This window comes from Musa acuminata, chromosome BXJ2-7, assembly GCF_036884655.1.
Source record: "Musa acuminata AAA Group cultivar baxijiao chromosome BXJ2-7, Cavendish_Baxijiao_AAA, whole genome shotgun sequence".
Lineage (NCBI taxonomy): Eukaryota > Viridiplantae > Streptophyta > Magnoliopsida > Zingiberales > Musaceae > Musa > Musa acuminata.
Genome location: NC_088344.1, coordinates 13,521,163 through 13,543,183, shown reverse-complemented (window position 1 = coordinate 13,543,183; position 22,021 = coordinate 13,521,163). Strand labels below are relative to the sequence as shown.

Genomic DNA, 22,021 nt, shown 5'->3' with positions numbered 1-22,021 from the left:
CGGGGAATACTGCACCTCAGGTCCATCAAGGACATGGCTGATATAGTAGACAGGCTATTGTGTCGGTGGCGTTTCCCAAACTAACACTGAGCTTACCGCCTGCGCCGAGGCCGCGAGGTAGAGACCAAGGGTTTCGCCAAGCTTGGGGGAGGCGAGTCGGGGCAAGCGGGCAAGGCATGCCATTAACTTTCCGAAAGCTTCTTCACATTACGGGGTCCATATGAAGTCGTCAGCCTACCGTAGAGCCCGGAAGAAGGGGAGGCACTTGTGGCCTGATCGTGACACGAACCTGCTGAGGGTTGCCAATCTTCCGGCGAGGCGTTGTACCTCTTTGATTGAGCGGGGGGGATGCATTTCTGCAATGGCCCGTACCTTTTCTGGGTTGGCGTCTATCCCTGTTTGGTGGATGACGAAGCCGAGGAACTTTCCTGAGCTGACCTCGAAGACACATTTCGAGGGATTCAGGCGCATATTGAATTGCTTGAGCATTCAGAATGTCTCCGCCAGATCGGTCAAGTGCGTATTTGCAGCCTTGCTCTTCACGATCATGTCGTCCACATACACTTCCATGTTCCTCCCTAGCTAGTGCTTAAACAGTTTGTTGACCATTCTTTGGTAAGTTGCCCCAGCGTTCTTCAGATCAAAGGGCATCACTTTGTATCAATACACTCCTCTGTCAGTGATGAAGGCGGTGTTCTCCTGATCTCGGGGTGCCATCGGTATTTGGTTGTAGCCCGAGAATACGTCCATAAATGTGAGGAGTTCATGGCCTATGGTGGCGTCGACTAATTGGTATATCCTGGGAAGCGGATAGCAATCTTTGGGGCATGCCTGGTTGAGATCGGTGTAATCAACGCACATCCTCTAGCTTCCATTAGGGTTTTTAACGAGGACTACATTCGACAGCCACCGAGGGTATTTCACCTTAGTAATAAATTCTGCATGTCTGAGGCGGTCGACCTCGTCGTTGATTGCCTTCTACCGATCGGGGGTGAACTTCCTTGGCTTCTGCCTGACCAGCCTAGCTCTAGAGTCAATGTTGAGTTGGTGCTAGGTTATATCCGGGTCAATCCTAGGCATCTCCTTGGAGGACCACGCGAACACATCGGCATTTTCCTTCAGGAAGTCGATAAGTTGTAGCTGATTTGCCATGGGGAGTGCTGTCCCAATTTTTATGGTCAAATCGGGCCGATTCTTTTTCAAGGGTACCTTAGTGAGTTGCTCGGGGGGCTCCAAATGCATTGGGGCCATGGCTTTTTCACGGGGATCCGAGACGTGACGAGGGCGTGATTTCTCGGGGAGCATAACCATCATAAGATAGCACCGCCTTGATTGCCTCAGGTCGCTTCGTGACTCACCGATCCCTGTCGAAGTTGGAAACTTGACGGCTCGGTGGTAGGTGGAAACCACTGCTTTCAACTTGTTGAGCGTTGGTCGGCCGAGGATGATGTTGTAAGCTGAGGGGAGATCGACTACCATGAAGGTAGTCATTATCATTTTGGCCCTCGGCTCTTCCCCGATTGTTATAGGGAGGATGGTGGTTCCGAGTGGGGAGATAGAATCCCCCGTGAACCCAGTGAGTGTACACGCCATGGGGGTGAGGTCCTCCTTGGTCAAGCTGAACTTTTTGAAGGCCTCAAGGTACAGCACATCGGCGGAGCTCCCGGTGTCAACCATTACCCTTTTGACCTGAGCGTTGGCGATCCGGATTGATATCACCAAAGCATCGTAATGGTGGGAGCGCTCGACTTCTTCGGCTCTGAAGGTGATTTCTAGCTCAAGCTTGAGCCAGGGATGTTGTTCTACCATGCTCCGAGCATAGGCCTTTCTTGCCGTCAAGCTACTACCATCGATCCTCCGGAGATGACGTCGATTTGCCTTTTGACGGGTCCCCTAGGGTGGGCGGAGTTATTTCCCGAGGTTCCTTGAGGTAGCGCCCTAGGTGATCCCTTCGGATTAGGTCCTCGATTTGATGCTGGAGGTCTCGATAGTCCTCCGTGTCATGGCCGTAGTCCTGGTGGAACCTACAATATTTGGACCGATCTTTGTGAGCAGCTTTCATGGGGTTGGGTTGTCCCAAGAGACCCTTCTCCCTGATGTGGAAGAAGATCTCGATACGAGATGTGTTCAGAGGGAGAGGTGGGGGCCTCGGGAGCATCAGCTCTTGTCGGTCGGGCCTCCGGCGGGGTTGCACCAGGGCTGCTGAGGTCGTTCCTCGAGATTGTTCCATCCTTGGCCTTTTTCCATCCATGTGCTTTCCCGCCACCAGTGCTTCGGTGGTGATGTATTGGTGGGTGCGCTAGAGCATCTTGGGGATGGTTGGTGGCGGCTTCTCAATCAGCGACCAGAAGAACCTTGAAAGCTTCAGACCCATTAGAAACGCCTGCATGATTAAGGAAGGATGAGTGTCTGGGAATCCCCGGATTTCAATGGTGAAACGTGCCACGAATTGAGAGAGCGTCTCATCCTCGCGCTGGGATAATGCGAGCAAGGCGGCCATGGAAGGCCTAGGTCACACACTAGCAAGGATGTTATGCTCAAACTCCCTTGCAAGCTGGTCGAAGGTCAAGACCGAGGATGGGCATAGCCAGCTGAACCACGCCCACGCCGATCCTCGGAAGGTGGTCGGGAATGCTCGACACATCAGGGCATCCGAGGTGCCGTAGAGGGCCATCTGAGCCCGAAACGTGACGATGTGCTCCGTGGGGTCTGAGCTGCCGTCGTTCGTCTCTAATGCGGGCAGCCTGAAGTTGAGGGGTATAGGCTTATCCTGTATTTCTTGGGCGAAGGGGGATTCGCCCAAGCCACCTTCGCCTGTCTCGCCCTGTGACTTTGGGAACTTGCACTGAAACTCGTCCAGGTGCTGATTGACACGAGACAGTTGGATTCTCAGTGAGTCATCCGTCTAGTCGGATGATATGGTATCTAGCTCGGAGCGGGGTAGAGTGGCCTAGCAGGGTGTGGGTATGCTCCGCTCGGGTAGGCTTCTCAAGTCCATCGTTTGCTCTCGGGCTTCTTCCGTCCCGACCTACTCCCTACTTGGCCCTTGCCGTGTTAGGTTGGTCGGGGGAGCTGCTAGCCGCACAATTTGGGGAATGAGTGGGACGATCGTCTGCATCATCCCTGCCATGGCCTGCACTTGCTTGGTCAGCCTGAGGAACGCCTCAAGCAACATGGCCGAGGGTCCCGTGGCGAGTCCAGGGGGTGATAACCCGGGGTCATTGAACAGGCGCCAGTAGCAATCTGGTGTTGAGGCCGGGATCCCCTTGTCTCGAAGGGCGGGGAGGGGCTGGTCTCCGAGCTTGACAGAAGGGTGATCGGCCGGTGGTTCTCCCTCTGGGAGAGCTCATGGGAGATGCTCCTGCAACATGGCCTTTCTTCTAGCGCCAAAAATGTTGGTGAACTAATGTGCCGTGGCTGGTGAGTCAGGATGGCCTAGTCCACAGGTCGATGTCGGGAGTCTCCGGCAGCTGAGTTGGTCGCCGAGATCGGTGGAGCCCTCAAAAGCGGGAGTGTTGGCGGCGGGTTGTTGATCGACGTCCCCTTGTCTCAAAGCCGGTTAGCGACCCGCCTTCATACACTAGATGGTGACTCCTAGATTAACGTGCTCGTAGCTCGAGGGTGGCTGTCTACCTGCAAGTAAGGCCTTCGCCGGGTGTTTTCCGGCTTTGGCCCCTCCGACGAGCAAGTCAGTATCGGGTTGGATTGTTTTTTGCCCCCCCTTGGCCGGATGCCGGCTAAGGGTCTTTATACTGCTGTAGGAGGGTCGGCCGTATGCAGGTTTGACGCGACGACCGATCCTCGGGAGGTGAGATGGTATCTTTGGGCGGCTGCCGCCTCGGGACGAGTGGAATGGCGCCATGCGACGCCGCCCTGGGCTCGTCAGGGCGAGGCACCCGGCACAGTGCCTTCGTACGACCTCTAGCTTAGCGCGTGGGGGGAGCTCTTCTTGTCGATTCGACTGAGACATAGTGTGACATGGATCGTGTCCTAGATCCAAAATATACCCTATCACTGTGCTTCCGAGTGTCTTCTCTGGGAACGGCAAAGCTCGACTCCACTATCTCTACCTCCATTCTCTCTCTCTCTCTCTCTCTCTCTCTCTCTCTATCTGACCTAAACTTGATCCAAAGGCTATGTTATATATAGTAATGAAAGAAGACACGAAGCAAGAAACTCCAATTTATCACCTTCCTCGGTAATTGGCAATATTTTAACTGCACCTGGGCACAGCAGCAAATTTACTGTCTATATCATATGACACTCGTATGACAGACTACCTGCGACCTGCAGGTGGAGATGCTGGACGTGGCCCGAAAACTTGATATCATTCATAAACCTCATCAACGCGTGCAAAGACTCGATCGAAGGCTGTTACTGTCTTCATAAGGAGATGTTAATTATGCCGATTATTTATATGGAATAAATAATGATGGATGAGGATGATGGAATAATTAAGCTTAGATATTAGGTAGGTCCCAATGCTTGACCTACTTGATTTAAATCAGATTTAGTTGAGTTTTGATTGAGTCAATTGCATGTTATTTAGTTTGATTGAATCGAATGAATTAATATCAATATTCAACGGTAACACCTCCTCCCCTGTCGCCTGTGTGAGGAATGGATTCAATGTTATTATTATTTATAAATTATAATATTATTAATTAGTTTTGATAATAATTATTTTTAAAAAAATTAAATGAATTAGTACGGAGATCCCTCGGTTTCCCATCTCAAATAGGGATTCCTCGTTTCTGCCCTCGTCTCGTCTAAATGGGGAATGGGGTAAGGATAATGAATGATAATGAAAACAAAAACGAGGGAAGTATTCCTCACCCCACTCGCCCCATTCATATCCCTATCATCGAGCCTCGATGATTGATGAATGAGATCAACACCACTTGGCTTTTGAGGAGGTGGTGGCCTCTTCAAATCTAGATATACGAAACTCAAAGCAAGCATCTTATACATTTTGCAAAAGAGAGGCCTTCTTATGGCTTGGACATTTATTGTTCTTCATGGTTTATGTTGAATGTGGCTAGAAATATAATGTATAATGTTAAAAACTTTTATTGAGGTTGGATTTTCATATGTTGCGAGAAGAATCAAATTACTGAATAGTTAGCACTTATACATAAGATAAGACCAACCATAATAGTTGGATATTTTGGTTTGTTCGGATGCATACAATGTGACTAACAAGTATTTTTAGAGTCGTATGATGATTCAAACTATTCAAAGGACTTCTAATTAGATTATAAATCCATTATGATATGAATTACGGATCTAAGTGGAAAGATGAGGCCTTAGTGAATTAGGACTTATTGTTATAATTAACTCATATATCTCTATGTTTTGATTGAGGAAAAATAAAATATAAAAAATATTTTAAGTATTTTTGGGTTTCTCTCTAGGGTGTCTAGAGAGGATGAGAGAAAAATATAAATTTATGTAAATTCTTTGGATTTATCTGAGATGATGAAAATTTTATTTTCTCTATAAATATAATGATAATATTTTATTTATGTACATATATATATTTTTCAATATCTTACCTTATATCTCAATTATAACATTTTTCTTCGGGATTTCAAAATACTAAACAATATATCGATACTCAAATCTTACTTTTAGTTTCAACATCAGGTGTCTTGAGAGAGTCCAACTCCTCTGTGAACACCTTCTAGATGTAACGCCCAACCTAGAAAGTAGGAAGGGTACAACATTGTAGTTTTCTTAACATCCTAATTTTCGTAAGTTTTCCTATGATAATTGGGAGTTCAGACATGAAAAAAAAAAAAAACTTAGACCTGTTAAAAACTTAAAACATAAATTTATACACTTTAACATTAAACAACATCCACACAACAAATACTTCCAAATATATTGTTCACCTATAATATCCAAACAAGTATTTGTTATATTATGAGTTTCATGAGCCAAAGACCTAAAACCAATATATTTATTTCCTCTAAGCGAAACAAACTGATGAGATCAAAACATCACCACATTATTACAATGGTCAAGAGGATACAAAGAACTATGAATCATTAACTCCGAGTAGCATGGGTCTAAACACCCATGCAAGGTACTTTTATTTTTTTTTAGTAGGATTTGGGCACCATTAGAGGTGTTCAATTAAATCGAACTAGAATCGAATTAGTTTGATCTGAACTAATTCATTAATGGTTCGATTTAAAAAACTATAAATGGGTATAGTTTGGGAGGTTATTATTATTTGGTTTCATTAATTGGTTCAGATTTAATTAAATCAATTTTAATTTCAAAAATACTAACCTAGTCCAAAGAATCAAAAACCCTAAAATCCCTATCAAACTCGTGAGTTCATTACTCATCTTTCATCTCTATTTCTCCTCCTCTATCCCTTTATTGGTCTCACTCGCTTGTCTCATGAATAAAACTTTATTTATTTATTTACGACTCTCTTCGTTAAAAATCTATTTATTGATTTATATGCATAAGTGTATATCCTCATAGCTAATAAGAGTCGTGAGTAAATTTGTTGTCTCTCTATAATATCTTTTAATTTAATAATAAAAAAATAAAAACATACTCAGCACCTATAAGCTTGGTTTTACCTAAGCCTAAGGGTAATAGTTAGCGCATAAGGGCAGGTTACCTATTCATGAAGAGGAGGAACTGTCCCTCTGTCATATTAGGAGTCTTTGATTCGAATTCGTCTATAAGACTCTTGGTAGAAAACTCTAAAACAAAAACTATTGCTACCTAAGATATAAGAGAGATAGAAGTATGTGACATGTAATATTATTTTGAATGGTACAACCAAGTGATGATGAACATGTAATACTTTTGGATTTTTCCAAAAATACCTGTAATACATGATAGAGGTAGACATGTTCACTCGAGAAAATATAATACTTTTGGAATAAGATTGATTTAAAATGATAAACACCCTTGGTAATGATAGCATTATGCATGATATACAAAGAGCTCTCTCATGACTTGCACCAAAGAATGTACTCAAAAAAAAAAGAAAAACCATATGGTTTTTCTTTTCATTTTTTACCTTACTCGGTTTATATAGATAAGTGAATTTTTGTTAGTTAATTGTCTTTTTTCCTTGTAGCAAAGTGTTCATTCATTCGATGCAAAGTGTTGGAAGTATTTATGTTATTAAGTTTTTTCTAATATCAATGCAAATAGATGAACAACATGTCGTCAATGTATCGGGACGATTGATTCCTCTTTTCCCCTACATCTTCTGCTCTCTACTCTTGCATCTACCGAGGAATCTTTTATGCATGTACTTGGAAGAAGATTAGGTGTATGCATGGTGGATCTTTTATGATGCTCTCTAAGGTAATACTAATTATTATGCTTATGTCTTAAGATAATTTTCATGGTATTACATCTTGTCGGTGTAAACAACCTTGAGCCGTGGCCTCGGGGTCGATGCGGCTCGGTTCGGGTCCGAACGATGGGGATTTTCCTGGGGCGTTCCTCGAGCCCGCTGAGGTGGTCAGGTGCGGTGTCCGATCGGGATGGTGTAGCCATCTCCTCCGGGCTGGAACTCCTCGCCTGCGCGTCCTGCGGGGACCTTCGGCTTCGCACCTACACAAAGGTCGGGCCGGGGTGCTCGGCCCGACCCCTTCGACGATCAAGTCAGATGATGGTGGAGGGGTTTTCAGATGAAAAAGTGTTTTTGTGTATGTTCTCCCTCCTCTCTCTCCTGATGAACGAGAGGGTATTTATAGGGAAGCTTACTGTTTCCTGATGTGCCCACTCACAGGGGGTAGGCTGGTAGCGTCTAACACTGATGTTGGCGTGGCGTGAAGAACCGAGCCTGAGCAAGCGTTAATGTGCCTCAGTCGACGTTCTGGTCTGTTTGATCATGTGCTATCGCGTCGATCGAGACATGAGACGTCATCTGACGTCAGCCAAGTCTTATCATAATTACTATCCTCATCAAATCTATTATTGAATAATACATTTAAATCTTGCACGGAAAGGCATACCATTAAATAGTGTAAAATAGTAAAAATATCGTACGTGAATAGGATGGATCATCTGAAAACTACATGCTTAGAGGTTTGTTCTACTTGGATTTAGCGAAAGTACTTATTTTGTTATTAAAAATAATATTTTTTTTAATAATATTCAAGTAAGATGCGTTATTTGTCCGAATGCCGTACTAACTCAGAAACCTTATGCTACTAACTCTGCCGTAGTTTATCTCTTCCCATCCAGTAGTAATCTATAACAGTTTAGTTCTTGACTCTGTTTTGTGAATCGCGTTTCTGTTGACCCTCTCCAACCCCACTGGCAATCTTCCCTGAGGCCGTCCAATTCCCTGTGGAACACCTCCGCGAACCGCGGCAGGCTCTCCGTCTCCAGCGTCAATATCAGTGTGACGCCCCCGTCCTCACTGGGGCTTCGCATGAGGTACAACATTCCCCTCTGGTTCACCTGCGCATGCCCTACGAACACCGGCTTCCCCCACCCCAAGTCCACCTCGTAGGTCGTTCTGCGACGCGTGCAATGGACCCAAGTCCATGTCCCGCACGTCGTCCATCAGCTCCAGGAATTCGAGGATCGACCGGATGTACTCGTCGTCCACGCGACCGACCGCGTCGTGGATCTTGTCGATGGTCAGCTGCAGCGAACCGGAGAGGATCTCCCCCACTACAGCGGTCGCCAACGTCCTCAGGATGGCGTTGCCAAAGTTGCTCTGCGGAAGCGGCGGCTTCAGGCGACTTCGGGCATAGATGTGTTAGAAATTAAACTTGTTAAAATATAGGTTCGTTCTATTAAGTGGAAAAATAGATTAAATATAATAAATCAAATTAACTATTGATTCTTGAATTTATTTTTTTAAAGAATGATTTATTTTAAATATAATTAATATAATATATTTATGGAGACTATATAAAATGTTGGGTCATGAAATACGTAGTATTTTTAAAGTTGTAAAGAGTTTAGTGAAAGATTGAATATTTTGTCTTCTTCTATTATTCCTTTGTGTGATAGCTGTTTCTTTACCATTTTGGTATCACAGGGCATGTTAAGCTATGACCTCTTCCCTAAACACCATCCAAGTCCAAATCCCTAGATTGACAAAAAAAAATTTATAATACATGGTGCATCCAAATAAAAGATTTTTTAAGCTCTCGTGATGTTTTAGAGTTTGTAAAAGATATATTTCTTGAACCAAGTCTAACAGAAGAAGGAGGAACAAATGCAGAAGTAAGAAAACAACTGAAAATAGTAGGAAGAAAGAGAAAAAAAAAAAGAAGCTTTGGTCATGATCTACCAAAGGCTCGATGATATAATGTTCAATATCATCACTCCAGTAAATACTTCAAAAGAGACTTAGGAAATACTTTAAAAAATATTTGGTGGTGTAGATAAGATAAAAAAAGATTTATCTATAAATTTTATGAGTTGAGTTTGAAAAATTACAATAAGGTACTTCTGAATCTATTTCTGATTACTTCTCAAAAATTATTTCTATTGTTCTTCAAATGAGATGAAACGGTGAATAAATAAGTGACCAAATAATAATAGAAAAAATACTAAGATCTCTATATCTAAAGTTTGATTTTATTAATGTAGCGATTGAAAAGTTTAAAGATTTGGAACAAATGTCTTTAGAACATCTAATTGATTCTCTTTGAGTTTATGAACAAAAGTTTATAAAAAGAGGATAAGATAAAACTATAAAGTAAGCACTATAAACCAAGGTTACTCTTGAAAACAAAAGTGAATCAAAATATCAAAGAGAAAGAGGTAGTATAAATTAGACTAATCAAGAATTTCAAAACAATAAAGATGATTGAGGAAATTTAGCTAAAGAGATCAAGGTTATGGTCAAGGACATGGCCGAGGTCATCGATGTGATAAAAATTTTAAAAGGTCTGAAATATAATCTTATGTTTGTAAAATGTATGAATACTACTCCTTTGAATGTTATTATAATCCTAATAATTAAGGTAATAAGATAAATTTTATTAAAAAAATAAAAATTAAGTTTTGCTAATGACTTATGTAATTTGAAATAAGATCACAAGAACTATTTTTGGAGATGGATATAAGTTATTTCGGGAACATTATATTTGATGATCTATCTAGTGATCTATCTCAAAGACCAATAAAAGACAAAGCTAAAATTTTTCTTGGACTCAATAACGACAAAAAATTATGCATTTCAGATATTTATTATGTTTCTAATATGAAAAATAATATTATGAGCTATAATTATTTAAAAAAGGTTATGATATTGATATGAAAGATATGGCTCTTTTAATTCATGATAAGAATAAAATAATAATCTCACTTGTGAGAATGACGTAGAACAAAATGTTTCTTCTATATTTATCATTTTTTATCAGTTAAATTATTTTAAAACTGATATTGAGGATATTTCTACATCATGACAACTTAGATATCCTCATTTAAATTTTGAGGCTTTAAAACTTCTAGAAAAATATAATGTGGTGACAGAAATACCATCAACTTGATCTAGTACACTCAGATATTTATACTAGCATTTTTTTTCAATATGTTCATTTTTTTGTGACAAAAAAATTGACGGACTTCTTTGTACCTTCATTAAAGTACCAGGTTATCCACAACCTCTACTATTTTAATCTTTCCCTTGAGAGCTAGTTTTAAAATTTTTTTTTGTCCTTCTTATGATATATTTTTATTTGAAGAGCATGTTCTAAAGTTTCATCTAAAGATCTATTTATTTTTTATTCATGAACTAAAAGGGAGCCCATTAATTTATCAATTGACAATATACTAATATCTTTAGCTTATTCTATAGCAATAAAAATCATATCAAATTTTATAAATAAACTTCCTAAAATATTTTTTACTATAATTTTATCTTTTAGGTTTTCATCGTAAGATCTCATATGATTCGTAATAGAAGAGACTTTTGAGAAGAAATCAGTGATAGATTTATAATCTTTTATCATAAGAGTTTTAAATTCTCATTGAAAAAATTGAAGCTTTGAAATTTTTATCTTGTCTATGCCTGTAAACACACTTTTTAATATTTTTTTAGGCTTTTGCTTTTGTTGATGTTGATGTCAACATGATTTGAGGAAAAAGAGACTCATCTATTACTTGTTGTAGCATGTAGAGGGCTCTTGTATCTTTCTATACATTCTCATTCATTTGAACTCTTTAATCTTTAGTAATATTAGGATCTTATAGATTATACTCAATAAAATCATATTTTATCAAACTCCATAATCCTTATGAAATAAAAAGAGTTTTCATATTAATGACCCAAAATTGATAATTATCACCTTTAAAGATAAGAAGAAGTTGATTATAAACACTTTCTCCGATATCTATTATCCTTTTTTTTTTAGATCTACTCGTCTTTCCTTCCTTTTTACACTAGTTGGTTTTTCTGCAAAACTTCAGGAAGAAAGGGAATAGAATAGTAGAAGAAACTAGGAGTCCTTCCAATCTTTAATGTCTTAGATTAATCCAAAAACACATTTATATTAACAAGAAGATAGATATAATTTTTTAAATAATGAAAATTTTTTATCATATCCCAGTAAATCTTTTCATCCTCATCTATTTATTTTAATCCAAATTTTAATTTTAACTTTATCTAATCCTAACTATTTAAATTAATCTTATTACATTTGGAGTAATATCTTGGATTGATTTACCGTCTTATTCTATTATAATATTATATAAGTACTTATGATGATTTTTTATCATAATGAATAGTATCTTAAATCCCATATGATGTTCAAACCTTACAAAATTATGTTAAGATAAACTTAGCTTTTGATTTCACCCGTGATTGCAACCCGTGACCAATCGTGATAGGCATGTAGGGTCTTAGAGGAATTAACATAAACTTGTGCGAGAATAATTGGGTGGATATATATATATATATATCGAGAGAGAGAGAGAGAGAGAGAGAGAGAGAGAGAGAGAGAGAGAGAGAGAGAGAGAGAGAACAAGTGCTTGTGAAAATGTAGATTTAAAAAATTAAATGTTTTGCTTATTTCATTGTTGTTTACGTGAACCTCTCACAAAAAAAAATTAACCACTGATTCTATCTACTTTATGTTGTGATAGTAATATTTATAAAATTTCTCAAACTACAATAATCATATATTGTTATTTGAATAATTTTTTACATATGTTTAAAATATATGCAAAGTATATTTAAGTTGATTTCGTTATACATTTGATCTACAATTCTGTGTAATAATAATGCTGCATAATTTATTTTTTATCCATAGAATAAACCAACACAAAGTTTAGCTCTTATTTGGGTAATATATATCTCAAGACTAATTAACACCACTTGCAATTCCATCTTCTCTGAGCCAGTCTAATTCCACGTAGAACATCTTCAAGAACCGCGGCAGGTTCACCGGCTCCATCGTCATGGTCAGTGTGATCCCCCCGTCGCCTTCGGGTCTGCGCATTAGGTATAGCATTCCCCTCTGGTTCACGACCACACGCTGAATGAACACCGGCTTCCCCCACCCGAAGTCTGACTCGTACGCCGGTAGATGCAGCCAGCTGATGGCCAGAGGTCGTTCTGTGATTCCTGCCATGACTCCAGGAAGTCGATGACCGACCTGACGTACTCGTCATCCGCACGAACAACCGCGTCGTGGATCTTCTCAGCGGTCGACTGCAGCGGGCTGGATAGGATCTTTCCAGTTGCTGCGGCCACCGACGTCCTCAGGATGGCGTTCCCGAAATAGCCCGGGGGAAGCGGCGGCTTCAGGCGAGTACGCGCATCAGCGGTCATGTACAGCCGGGTCTCTTGATCTCCTCCCATTTGCCGCGCCTCGCATGCGCACCGCCACGCATACGCCGTGACTGCTTCGTAGGTGGAAACATGTCGTCGCCTGCCGCCGGCGATGCTGTTCTTGAGGGAAACGAGCTGGTCCTTGGATAGTTTGAGCGTGGCAACTGGAGGGTTGGGGGAGGTGGTGGAGCGCTGATGCCTTGGATTGCAGCGCTGGTACTCGAAGTGGTCGAAGTGGATGTTCGGAGGGAACCTGGCTCGTAGGAGGGTACGGTCGAGGGCTGCCACCACGGTGTCCTCAGCTCCCCGGGCTATGCCGGACCACGTGTTGATGAAATGGAGCGCGCTGAAGCCATCCATGGCTCCGTGGTGCGTGGCGATGCCCAAGCACACTCCCACCGCACTTGAAGAACGTCACCTACGTACGCGCATGCGTGCAGCAACTTTGAGTTGAGAAGGAATAGAGATGAATAAGCAGTCGAAAGAGCTGACTACCTGAAGCATGATGCACATGCACTCAGTGGATTCGACTGAGGGCACCAGAAGCTGCCTCATTTCTTCGGACGGCCTGAAGTCGCAGAGGACAATATCCAAGGTGGAGGCCGACCAAGCCACCACGAAGAGGGCACCCTCGCCGGTGCACTGGATCTCAAGCCGACCATCTTCGTCAAGGGCGACCCTGCCAGCTAAGGGGTAGAAATGGACCAGAGCCTTCGCCAAGGCGGCTTTCAGGGTCTCCACGGAGAAGAAGCTGGGATCGCCATTGTGCCGATAGAGGGTGATGGTGGGCGTGTAATTTCTTGGTGCGATCAAAAGATCCAGATTAGAGAACCAGATGTTATGCTTCGGGGTGTCTTCACTGGGAACTACTAAGCTGGATTCGACTATCTCTACCTCCATTACTCTCTCTCTCTCTCTCTCAATAATACCGATGGATTAGGTATCCGATGGGGAATTATCTTTAATATGGTGGTACGATGGAATAAATAAGGATGTGTGGGGATAATGAAATAAATAAGCTACGAATGCTTGTCATACTTGATTTAAATCAAATTAAATTGAGTCTTGATTGAGTTAATTATATGCTATTTTGTTCAATTGAATTAAATAAAACAACATCAATATTCAATAGTAACATCCTCTCCCTTGTGGCCTATGTGCAGAAGTAATAGATTCAACATTTAACCGTTATTATTATTTATAAAATTTGATATTATTGATTAGTTTTTATAGTATGTTTTTTTAAATTAAATGAATTAATTAAGAAAATACGGAAAATCTATAGTTTTCCCATCTCTAATAGGGATTTCCCATCTTTGCCCTCACGTTATAATGGGGAATATGGTAAGGATGAAGAATGAGGACGAGAACGAAAGTGAAGGAAGCAATCCTCACCCCACCTACCCTATTGATATCCATCCTCGATGATCAACAAATGACATTAACACCACATGGCTTTTGAGGAGATGGTATTCTCTTCAAATCCAGAAATATAAAACTAAAAGTAAGCATCTTATACATTTTACAAAAGAGAGGTTTTTTTATGACATGTAATATTGATCTATCTTCTTGGTTTACCTTGAATGTAATCAAAAAAATATAATGTATAATGTTAAAAACTTTTGTTGAGGTTAGGTTTTCATTTGTTGCATGTAGAATCAAATTCTAAATAGTTAACACTTAAACATGCGATGAAGACATGTACAATAGGAATCGGATCGTGATGAGATCACGATAATAAGACTGATTCACCTTTAAACATATATTCTAAATAATTTTGATCATAGGTTACTTGAGATGGACATCGAGATAACCAGATAGACTAGTGTGTTGTATACCCATTCATATGATGGATGCAGCTGGTCTCATAGTTACTCGTGTGGGGATACTAGGGATACAATACAGGTGCTTATTGAGGAATGAGTCCACTGATTGATCCACTTACGAAATGCTGTATGGTTGATGATGCCTTATTGTCAGACAACGATTTCGTAATCCTAGTGGTGTATCTAGTCCTTAGACTTGAGACAACAAGGATGTCCTGTATGAGTGCTCCACTCTTTGATACTGGACTTAAAGGTTTGAATATCTCAGATCTAGCACAATCGATCATCGGGAGTGATAGTCAACCTTACAAGGGCTATTGAGTATCGATAGAGGATCATCCACTCTCGGTGTCATGAAAGGAATATCCATGTATTCTTGATCAAACAAATCCCTAGCCAGAGTCATTCTGATTGAGATAGAAAGAGTTCTCCGAGAGAATCCGATTAGAGCGAGACTCGAGTAGAAATCATATGAGTCTGACAATACCATGTCTGGTATACGGTCTTTGGGATATTAGATAGATGAATGACTATAAGTACATAGTAACTAAGGACATACAAGTCCAATGGATTGGATTCTCCTGTATCGTCTAGGGATTGCGGCGTAGTGGCCTAGTATGTCTGCAATGAGTCGAGTGAATTATTATAGAGATAATAATTTATTGAGCCAGAATGAGTTCTGACATGTATGACTCACGGCCAGCTCGATATTAGGCCTAGAGGGTCGCACACATATGGTAGGCATTACGATGAGTAGATGTTCGGATATGAGATATCCGTCGGAGCCCCTATCTTATTAGATATCCAATAAGCTCCTGAATTATTGGATCCTATGGACGAGATCCAATAAGGGCACATGAGAGATTATTCGATAGAGATCAACTAATCTAAGAGGATTGGGTAGTTAGATGAAGATCCAATACCCAATAGGAGAGGATCCATTAGTGTTAAGTTGACAAGGGACCTCTATATATAGGAGGGATTCAGTGGTTCATAGGCTAGAGCCTTTGCTTGCCTCTCCTATTCTCCTTCCCCTCTCCACCTCAAAGCAGGCCTGAAGTTTTAAGGAGCATCCTTGTAGCCCTACTGTGTGGATCACCACTAGAGAGGAGGGCGCTTGACCTCCTTCACCCTATCTTAGAGATCTATAAGGATTCAGGGATATACAATCTCGCTATGTAACATAATCTACTTTATACGTAGTTTTAAGTTTCGCAGATTTTTGTGCACCAATCTTCGCACAACGATGAACAAATCTTTGGGAAATTGGAGATTTTATTTTTTGTTCTTCTGTTGTGTATGTGATGTCACCTCCAAGATTTCCCAACGGTGGTATTAGAGCCAGGTTATTCGTGCGATAGATTGGTTTTGAACTGCATGTGTTGTGTTTTAGGATCAATTTTGATGTCAAAATTATTGACGCAATAGGCTAGGAAGGGCAGCAACTATTGCTGCCCTTGCTGCGCATGAAGATGCCATCTTCATGCAGGCAGGCCACCTGCAACGGTGGTCACAAGGGCGACGCTCGCAAGCAGGCCGCCTACGCGCAACAATTGTTGCTGCGCACAGTTGCAGTCGTAGGCAATGGCACCCGCGGGCATTGCCTGTAAGCACATTGCCCACATCGATGCTCGCCTGCAGGCAAGCGGCCCGTAGAGGCGGCCACCACCTGCAACGTCGACTGCAGGGGCAACCTGCCCGCAAGGGTGGCTTAGCGCTCGCAAGAAGTGGGTGTCGCCCACGGGAGCAGCGCCATCCGCAGGGTCGCCGACCCGCAGGGGCGCCACCCATAGGGGTGCCCACCCACAAGTGTGGTGATTACGGGCATTGCACCCACGGGCACAATGCTTGTGGGGTGCAACGTTACCCGCGGGGGTGCCGCCCTACCGCACAGGCCATCGTCGACAAGGTATCAATGGCGCAGCAATAGGGGAGAGGGAGAAGGGCATTAGGGTTTTCGGATAAAAGATAATTTTGCCCCTCAAAATTTTAGAAATTTTAGATTATGTCCTTTTATCCAAATTATGAAAATACCCCTCAAAATTTAGAAAATTTCCTACATGTCCATGATTTCAGAAAATATTAATTGATTAAAATGTTTAATTGATTATTATTTTTATTATTATCTAGTAGTCCTATATGATGATGATTTATATATGTGATGCATGATATGTGGACGGATGATCATAGACCGCGTGATGTGTGTACTTGTGATTATTATTATTGGGGCCTTCGAACCTCAATTATATTTCTCGTTTATTGTCAGGCCTGCATGCCTATGATTAAGTTGTAATCATACAAGGAGGCACAACGGGAGAGTGGAAGCGATAGCAGGACCCACGAGATGGATGATCGCGATGCATGGAGATGCGTCGAGATATCGATGGAACCGACGAGGACGAGATAGACGATCACAGGGCATGGAGATGCACCGCTTCACACATAGATCTTGATGTAAGTGATTAAGCCCATTGGCTCGGGCCTGATCACATTAGATTATGGTCCATGATCATCTGGTGTGATTATTTATACACCTACTAGATATGTATATATATTTACATACGATGTAGATATATATTAAATATGTATATGTGTGACATGTTATATTAGAAGACCAAATCATAAAAACCCCTCTCTCGATAATATTAAGTCAATAAACGTGAGGTAATTAGATTGACCCATGTGGCCTTCCATCTTATAGATAGGGATCGATTCTCGATGTAGGTTGAGTTGGTCGAGTCCCTCGAGGCTCACTTATATCACAATTCGCTATCTTGCCGATGACATAGAGATGCCACTAGTGACTTGAGGACATGGTATGCTTGGTTGAGTCCCTTAAGGGTATATCATTGAATTAGACTCATCTTGTAACGATGGTGTTGACTTAACCAAACATCATGGTTGGTCGAGTCCCTCGAGACCATAGTGATTCAGAGGCCGAATAGGACGGAAATCACAAGGAGTTGTGATCAGTAAGAGTTGCCTATCTTTTGGGCTTAGTGTGATTGGTCGAGTCGAGATTACACTAGATGCTGATTGGATCCTGATCCCCACTAGAAGTCTGCCAGAAACTTTCGTTTCACGTGCTAAGGGTGTCGCATGACTTGCCAGTAAAATAGTGGGAGCATATTAAGATAGAAGTTCATATCTTAATTGTTTATTTTTGTAAAATCAGCATGTTATATATTTCTACTGCATCTTTATTTTCAGAAAATATCGTTTTCAAATCCCTTATACAGCATACTTGATGTCAACTACCTCATTGGTCTAAATTATACGAATTGGCTTCGCAATTTGAGAATTGTTCTCACAGTAGAGAAAATCATGTACATCCTTGATATAGTGATACCTACACCCGAGGAAGGGGCAAGCAAGAATGAGATCGCTCACTACATGAAGTACATTGATGACTCCACTCTTGTTCAGTGTTACAAGTTGGGCTCCATGACTCTTGAGTTATAGAGACAACATTAAAAGATGGATGCCAAATCCATTCTCCTACATGCCCGCAAACTGTTTAAGGAACAGGAAGGACTTAGCAATATAAGATATCCAAGAGCCTCTTCCGTGCTAGGATGACTAAGGGGACACCGGTTCAGAACCATGTCCTAAAGATGATTGAGTGGATAGAGAACTCATAGGTCTATGAAAGGTCCAAGAGGATAACCTATGTATGGATCTTATGCTTCAGTCCCTACTAGATTCCTTTTCACAGTTCAGAATGAATTTTAATATGAACAAGCTTGAGGTGACTCTCCTTAAGCTCCTCGATATGTTGAGGGAGGAAGAGAGCACTATCAAGAAAGAGAAGCTAGTTCTCTACACCGATGAGATAAAAAAAGAAAAGGAAAACAGAAATATCCCTTAAGAAGGGCAAGGGCAAGGCCAGACCAGGTAAAGCAAAGGTTGCTAAGAAAGACCTAGCAAAGGACAAAGGCTAGTGCTTCCACTACGGCAAAGATGGGCACTGGAATAGGAACTATAAAGAGTATTTTGCAGAGAGGGTGAAACAGAAGCTTGGAGAAGTTTTAGGTACATTCATGATCAGTCTCTAGTTGTCAGATTTTTGTGATAGTGCATGGTATTGGATACCGGTAGTGCTTATCACATCTGTAATTTATTACAAAATTTGGCAAAGCCTAGGAGATTGGCGTAGGGATCTTTGCATAATGGCTTATTTATGCTAGATACTGCTCCACATATCATGAATGTAAGTGTATCTAAGAGGAAATGAGATGAGATGAACAGTGCATACTTGTGGCATTGTAGGCTAGGTCACATCCATGAGGGAAGGATTCAAAAATTGCTAAAGGATGGATATCTAGATCCATTCGACTATGAGTCATATGCAACTTGTGAGCCTTGCCTTCGTGGAAAAATGACCAACTCTCCATTTAGTGGAATTGAAGAGAGAGCCACTGAGCTGCTGGAACTCATATATAGTGATGTATATAGACCTATGTCAACTCATGCCATTGGTGGTTACTCCTACTTCATTACCTTTACTGATGATTTCTCAAGGTATAGATATATATACTTAATGAAGTACAAGTCTAAGGCATTTGATAAATTCAGAGAGTATAAGAATGAAGTAGAGAATCAGACTGGAAAGAGTATCAAGACTCTTCGATCAGATCGAGGAGGTGAGTACTTAAGTACAGAGTTTACTCAATTTCTTAAGGACCATGGGATATTATCCCAGTGGACACCTCCTTATACACTTTAGCTCAATGGTGTGTCTGAAAGGAGGAATCGTACGCTGTTAGACATGGTATGGTCCATGATGAGTTTCGTTGACCTACACATCTCATTCTGGGATATGCCCTAGAGACCGTAACTTATATTCTGAATAAAGTTCCAACTAAGTCGGTAGTGTCTACACCATATGAGATATGGAAAGGGAAGAAGCCTGATCTTAAGGTTGTTAAGATTTAGGGTTGTCCTGCCCATGTTAAATGATACAACATCGATAAGTTGAAATCGAGGACAAAGCGGTGCAAGTTCGTGGGATACCCTAAGGAAACATGTGGGTATTATTTCTATCATCTCGAGGACCAAAAGGTCTTTATAGCTAAGAGAGCGATGTTCCTTGAGAATAAACATATTCTTGGTAGATATAGTGGAAGCATGATAGAGTTGAGCGAGGTTAGAGCACATAGCTCAAGCACTACTCTACAGTCTGAGTCTGTTCAGGTACCTAACACACAAGTTTCAACTTTACATAGGTCCGACAAAGTATCTCATTGTCTTGAGAGATATGTGGGATATATTAGATGAGAGAATGTTGAGGATATTGATCTTTAGACCTACGAGGAGGTTATTATGAATATAGACTCCGGGAAGTAATAAGAAGCCATGAATTCTGAGATGGATTCCATGTACTCCAACAAGGTTTGAAACCAAGTTGATGCACTCGAGAGTATTGTACACATCGGTTGTAAGTGGATCTTTAAGAAAAAGATCAAAGTACATGGAAAGGTAGAGACCTATAAAGCAAGGTTAGTGACTAAGGGGTATCGTCAAAGGCAAGATGTTGACTATGACGAAACCTTCTCACCCATAGCCATGCTAAAATCTATCTAAATTTTATTGGCTATTGCAACACACTATAATTATGAGATTTGACAGATGGATGTGAAAATCGTATTCCTTAATGGGAACTTTGATGAGAAGGTGTATATGATACAACCCAAGGGATTCGTGTCCAAGGACTGGCCAGATAAGATTTGCAGGTTGCTTAGATCCATTTAGGGACTAAAGCAAGCTTCCCGAAGTTGAAACATAAGATTTGATGAGGCAATCAAATCTTATGACTTCATTAAGAACGAAGATGAGCCTTACGTGTACAGGAAGGTAAGCGGGAGCGCTATCACCTTCTTGGTGTTATATGCGGATGACATCTTGATAAATGGGAATGATGTAGGAATATTATCCACAGTAAAAACTTAGTTATTTAGACACTTCTCCATGAAGGACTTAGGGGAAGCATCCTATATCTTGGGGATTCATATCTATAGAGATAGATCCAAGAGGATACTTGGCTTATCCCAGTCCAGGTACATAGACACTATTGTCAAAAGGTTTGGCATGAAAAATTCCAAGAGAGGTTTCATACCGATAAGACATGGGATATCGCTTTCTAGGAGTATGACCCCAAAGACTCCTAAAGAAGGACGAACATGGATAGGATACCCTATGCCTCAACAATAGGGTCTATCATGTATGTCATGCTATGTATAATTTCTGATGTAGCGCATGCTTTGAGTGTCACGAGTAGGTATCAGGCGGATCCAGGCTTGAAGCACTAGAAAGCAGTAAAGTATATCCTTAAGTACTTAAGAAGGACTAAGGATATTTTACTAGTAAATAAATGTAGTAGCCTCAGGATTGAAGGCTATATGGACTCGATTTTTTAGTCTGATGTCGATGATAGCAAGTCGAATTCGGGATATGTGTATACCTTGAATGGAGGAGCAGTGTGCTGGAAGAGTTCTAAGCAAGATACCACTATTGACTCGACCATAGAGGCAGAGTACATTATTATAACAGAGGCAGCAAAAGAGGAAGTCTGGATGAAGAAGTTCATCACAGATTTGGGAGTCATATGAGGAGCTTATTTCCTTATATCGTGACAACAATGAGGCGATTGCTCAAGTGAAGGAACCCGGGTCTCATTAGAAGTGCTCTGAGGAGGTTCCTCCCAATTAGAGAGATCATGACCCGAGGAGATGTAAGAGTGAAAAGAGTTACATCCGAAGATTACATTGCAAATCCACTAACAAAGTCATTGTCTCAAATTGTCTTTGAGCATCATAGGGGTCCGATGGGGATCAAACACATAGTTGATTGGCTTTAGGTCAAGTAAGAGAATGCTACTCATATGTGTCCTATAAGCTAATCACGTGAGTGATGACACATGTGACTTGACACACAGTCTTTTTGTTTATTATATTAATATTTTATCACTTTATATTTACTATTACATATATATATATACATATATATACATACATATATATACATACATATATATACATACATATATATATATATATATATATATATATATATATATATGTATATATGTATATGTATATATATATATGTATATGTATATATATATGTATATATATACATATATATATACATATACATATATATATATACATATACATATATACATATATATATATACATATGTATATATATATACATATGTATATGTATATATATATATATATATATATATACATATACATATATATATATATATACATATGTATATAAATATATGTGTATATATATATATTATGATGTTTTTGGATCTGTGCAATGGGAATCGGATCGTGATGAGATCATGATAACGAGACCGATCCACCTTTGAACATAGATCCTAAATAATCTCAATCATAGG

General features: G+C 40.7%; 1 pseudogene; it reads right to left on the bottom strand.

Annotated features, from left to right (window-relative positions):
- Positions 1-8,404: 8,404 nt before the first annotated feature.
- On the bottom strand, positions 8,405-13,681 carry LOC135616349 (putrescine hydroxycinnamoyltransferase 1-like; annotated as a pseudogene).
- Between the last annotated feature and the right edge of the window lie 8,340 nt (positions 13,682-22,021).